Source organism: Hyalella azteca, unplaced genomic scaffold (assembly GCF_000764305.2).
Source record: "Hyalella azteca isolate HAZT.00-mixed unplaced genomic scaffold, Hazt_2.0.2 contig5366, whole genome shotgun sequence".
NCBI lineage: Eukaryota > Metazoa > Arthropoda > Malacostraca > Amphipoda > Hyalellidae > Hyalella > Hyalella azteca.
This window is the reverse complement of record NW_025935560.1, coordinates 327,368-333,367: the sequence shown is the minus strand read 5'-3', so window position 1 is coordinate 333,367 and position 6,000 is coordinate 327,368.

The window sequence follows — 6,000 nt, the reverse complement described above, 5'->3', positions numbered from 1 at the left end:
ACATAATCAGTTATATGTTAAGATTTAGGCAGTTGATGGCAAAACGTAATCATCTTCTTTCTAAGTAAGCACTTGATGCGTAAAATAAATTCCGTGTTGCAGAAAGGAACTTAATTGTTGTGGGCTTGAGAACCGCAATGCGGCTGTTGGGCTCTGACATTTCAATTTATTAAATAACACGTCAAGCGCTCGAGATTCTTTTACATGCAAAGTTATGGATACATTAATATAATCTTATCTATTGTCTCCGTAACTTACTTTATTGGTATGTTTCCTTGATTTCTAGTTTAGATAAACAATGCGGATGAGATACCACCTGCAAATAAGCGAGTCAGGCCAAATTGTAATGTATATTTTGCCTTGAGAAGGTCAGCCTGACACAATTCAGCCATGGAAATTATGCGTAGCTGTGCTTAGAGCAGAAATTGTGTCACTATTTGGACAACATGACCCATTCATTTTTTGTGAGTGTGTCTTAAGTCAACATACCGCACTCCCAGAAAACGCATGCGTCATTTTGTTGAAATATCGTCACACATCGCGCGTGTAGCACTAATACATTCTTTTCCATAGCCAAACTAGGCCAAAATTACTCACACAAAGGAAAAAAGTCCATCGATATTTAAACAAAGTCTCATTAGTTTCTGTGAGAGCATCGTCCCGTCGTCGTCGAGAGAAGTCGTCGCTCGTTCTTTCCTCACTCCAGCAGGCCTCCGTGGTGATCGATGTCCCTGATCCTGGCTATAGCTATGGTGGCGTGGCACGCATTCAGAATAGTTATGAAAAACGTAAACCTTTATAGTTGAAATTCTCTAAATTTGATTCATTAAATTATGTATAAAAATTGTCAGAAGTCACAATTTTACTAACAAATAATTTTCCAACATGGAAGTTATCTAGGGAGATTGTATTTAGATTAACGGATTTTATCGAGAAGTTAACCATAATCGCGATTTTCAGCTTCAAGACCGCCGCTCATGAGATTAGAAGTAATGCTATAAAATATATGGTCATTATAATGCGAATTTAAGACGCCTGAAATTGCAGGGTATAAAATATCGCAACGGGAACGCGTCTATTTCAAATGTGCGGGCTGGCGAAAGAGTGCGTGTCAGTTGAAGTCCACTTGGCTGTTCCTAAAAGAGGAGAAGCCTTTTTTTTGAAGCGCAGTCGAGCGAACGGTCGATGGATGTCATTGACGGCTTGCGGTGAAGCCTCTAAAAACATTTCAACTGTGAATGCAAAATGCAGTTTGTACGACGCTTTATATTCGTTTAAGCACCTTTAATAATTCCCAGTATTCCGTCTTGCTTTCGTGTTTATCGTCACAATTATACTGTGCGAGTGTAAATGACTCGATCAATAGTCAATGAAAATATCGATATAATTGATTTTCAATGATGAGTTTTACATAACTGCGCGGCAGATATTGGTGCTAAAAATAAGGTAGCAGTATAATTTTTGAGTAATTCCCTTTAAAAAAAATCAAAGATGTTTATCTCGTCCAATATTAATCTTCTCCTGAATAATTTCTTACAATAAAACGTTTCCTTGTGCAACTGTCCAAATTGATTATTTTAGTTATATAATTCTGGAATACAGCTGTGTTTGGATTATATAACGTTCGCCTTTTGTTAGATCTCAATTCTGTCCTTATTTAGTTAATCTAGTAATTTGTAGTAAAACTACTCGTCCATTTTATTTAGTTGCGCTAATCAGCACTCACAATAAAAAAGGATAAGTAAACATGTTCGAGACACTATAGATATAACTTTATTAATACATATGTACACAATCGTCGCTCCAATACAATTACAAAAATAAACTTCTGTCGAACACACACTTGATGGATGAACTTGTTAGTTTAATATTATTATTTATGTAGCAAGCCTCTTACACACGAGGGACTAGCAGACGTAATACTAATTGCGTACTATACTTTATAGTGAACATCAACGTTTATGTACAATATATTTAAAATGAATACAATGTTTCAAGCAGTAACCGATGATTATTAAAGTAAAATAGAGCATTGATGTTATTTTATAGTGTCAATTAAATACTCGCATCACAGTGAAAAAATCAAACCTCCCTTAGGAAAAGTAAAGATCGAACAAGCTCACAACTTTTAAATAGGAGATTTAAATTATCAAGTATAAGCGAAAAATTATCGGAATTATCAACGGCTACAATGTTATTATAAACAAATATCTCAACATTATCCATTCTATCACAAACAAATATTTCAACATTATCCATTCTTAAAATCAATTACCAAAAATACTATATCAGTGAACTTTAGAGTAGGAGACTCCATCCCTGCTCGGTGTTAGACATAGTAATACCGCAGTGAGTTACCTGGGGTTTGTAGTGAAGAAATATTACTTGCACGTGAGTAAGTCCTCCGAATTTAGGCTTACAATGAGAAGGTTACGGGGCTACACTGTATACGCAAGAAGAGGCTTAGTTTAAACCCAGACCTTGCAGATTGACAGATGGATTTGCTCTACAGAAACCGTAGTTCTGAGTACCTGACAACTGAGGGACAAAAACCATTTCATTAATTACATGGAGCTGATGCTCCTCCATCACATACATCTTGTTAATGTACACGAACATTATTGAAGTGGAAGTTATTGCATCAAAACAATCTATACGCAATTATAACCTCGTTACGCCACCGCTATAAGGAAACATTGAAAAAGCAATATAAACGATGACATATTTATAAATTTTACATCATGCAACATGAATATTAGGGCATGTACGGAAAGAATTTAATATAGAGCACATTATTCAACAAATAACATAACGACACAATAATAATAGCGTTCACCACTGAGATGCAAAACTCGCATGAACTAAATTTTGCGTCAACTCGATGTAAAGATTTTTAATGCAAACTCGGTAATGCAGCAACAAGTAAACTGTACAGCCAATAAGCAAATGAATTTAAAGCTAAAGTCAAATTTAAAATGGAATGTCTTCATGCGTAATTCATGGCGGTAGAAAAGATCGAAAGGGAAGCCGAACTTATGATAGAATACGAGATTAACCAACATCGGGGCATTCTAATTGAAATGCAGTATGCAGGGAAATATATTAAGATGAGTAAGTAGGTAATTCCGGATTACATGAGTCGCACGTATGGAATATGGCCGAAAGAGAAGCCATAAACTTGAGGGAAGCCATATCCTGCCTCACTCCCTCGCTCCGCGACAGCTGCTTAGACCTCAACAGCGCCTCTAAGTCCTGCAGCTGGAAAAACAGAGCCGCAGTCTAAGCTGCTTCTATGTCACATGAAATTAGCTCAAATTAAAACTATTCAAGCTTTATATAGTAGATTATTTTAGGTTTCTGGTTAAATTTCACTCAGCGGTTACTCTTGATTTTAACACATAATAGGTACTTATTCATTTTTCGGAATACAATGTAAATTGTTTTTGTTCCTGAATGATGGACAAAATTAGCATTCACGCTGTACGATATACATACCGTAACTCGAAAAAATTTTACTTGTAATTTTACTCTCATTCTGTGGATTTTCATTATCTATCAGTGGTCAAAAAACAATGGTCTTCGTTAAAAAACATTCATCAAAGCTACCACAACGGTGTATTTCTTTACAATATGTTTCTCTAAAAACTCCACGTGTAAACCGTTTTGCTGAACGATTCACTCAGTTCAAATCAATTAGAAAACAAAGAACGTTAGCTCGGGGATAGCGAAATAAACGATTTCCTTTGTCAACAGGCGATGAATCGTAGCCAATCAAATTGCTGGGTGCCGGACGATAACAAGTTATCGATTGTCTGGTCTCCGTGCAAATGGTTGACAATAAAAGTACCTAGAGTAACCCTTCGCGAGACTGAGTGTAGTTTTAATCATTGGGTATACAAGTCGCTGCTTGGACCGGCCGTTCATTTAAGAATTCAACAATTTCATCGCAGTCTCGCATCGACCGAACAGCGAATGCTGTAGCACTGCAATTCTTGTGCGCCAACTACAGCTCAGAGAGAGACAAACTGCAGCCAGAATTATCAGAATTATTTTGTTTGAGCAATTTTGAATGGCCCGAATCGGAATGAGGGCCTTTCATGATACATGAAAGACCGGCATTGATACAAGTCATGATACATGCAAGGGCTGGGATAAATAAAATCAAGAGCGTTAACCCGCAACACTTGAACGATTAATAGAATGAGAGTGTTAGAAAAACTGCTACCATTTTACATAAAATTTGTTGACAGATAAAAATGTGTAAATTCAGCGAAAATTTTTAAATATATTATTTTTATTTATTTCAACTGTTATCTTCTTAACTGTTAAAAAATTTGCGCCCTGCCTTTGAGTTAGACGTATATAAATTCAATGACCAGCTACGCAGAAAGAAAAAAATATTGCATGAACCAATTTTCTGGAATTTTTCACTGAAATTATGCGCGAGGTGCAGTGCAAACAGCGCTTGTTCCAAGGGCCCGCGCCATGTAATGAAGCGGAGGACTCCATTGTTCGGGCAAACATCCAAGCCTTGGCTTTAATATTGAATGTCTGGCATTCAAATGACATTCACCTGACGAACGAGAACATTGCAGATCATTATTGCAGACAACATTTGCAGAAGAACATTTCCTGCGACCTTTGCGACGAGCATTACGGATGTCTTTCACAAACACCTATAATGCATCGTTTATACTTCCCGCATTGAGCTGGGACAGAATTTTTTTAAGATGTTTCAATGCCATCTACCCAATCCATGGAATATATTTATAAATTACAGTTCGAAAATTTCAACCCCTTTATTAACTTTCTCTTATTATTAGCTCAATTACAACTACCACAATCTCTGTCAGTTGTAAAGATGAAAGTGAATACGAGGAGGCTTGATAATAACCTTGTATAGTGTATCGATTGCCATCAAGTATATTCAGTGGCAGGTCAATAGGAAGCATTTAACGTGTCTTTCAATATTGTGAACAGTTGGATTGGCAACAGAAAAGCCGCAGGGCTACTCACTTACATTAGAGGGTGTGATTCATTTAAGGAGTATTGTTCAATTTACCTTCATTCATCAAATGCACCAGCATACCATGCCGGAGTCGATCAATGATGCCCTTCAATTGGCTGACTCTGGTTGCACTGGCGCGAATTTAAACTCAAATTTATTTTCCTCGGGTTTAAATTGTGTAGCAAGGTACGAGGCTGGTGTTAACTAATTCCACGAAGTAATTATTTAAATAAAACATGTAATTTTAAGCAGGAAATTGATAGACGTTCGAGGAACAGTGGGTTTGAGATCCTTGAGTGCTGAGGGAAGAGGCATGCGCATACGAGATCCAGTTATGAATGTGTACAGTTCTGCTATAGTTGTTCAGGAACACGCGTGGCAGCTCTAATTTGGATGTACGATAGAGTCCAGTGGATGTGGCAAGCACATGTGGAGTGAAGAGTGAGAGTTGTGACGAGCCTGCAGTGTGTGAAGCCAAGCGGCATGGAGTGATGAAAAACAAACAAATGGTGGACAAGCTTGAATCTATTCGCACCACACAATTCGAGAAATGTCAGGCGTTAGGGCATGATGGAGCTGCATGATGAAAGGCTGCACTGAACTGCGATGAAAAGACTGCTCGGTATCCAATGAAGATGTCAATTGATAAAATTGGGGTCAGGCCCATGGCTTCCACAATCTAAACGAGCGATAATCTTTTGGCGCAGCACTACTTAAATTAATGCTTAAATTGAGTGCTGCTCGCTATGATTTTCATAGAAATGTGCCTTTGAAGCGCAACATCAGAGGTACTTGTGGTGAATTAAAGCTATTATATTCGGGTTATTTGATAAGGCGAGACACGAAATTTTTCGACGAAAGATTGTTGAATTCCTGGTTCTCAAATTCACTTCTCTTGTGTATTTCGTACGCCTGATGCATGCGTATCACTGACATTTTACTTTAGTTCGGTTTTAAAGACATCTAGACTTTCAGTTGCGGTGTTGGCTCTA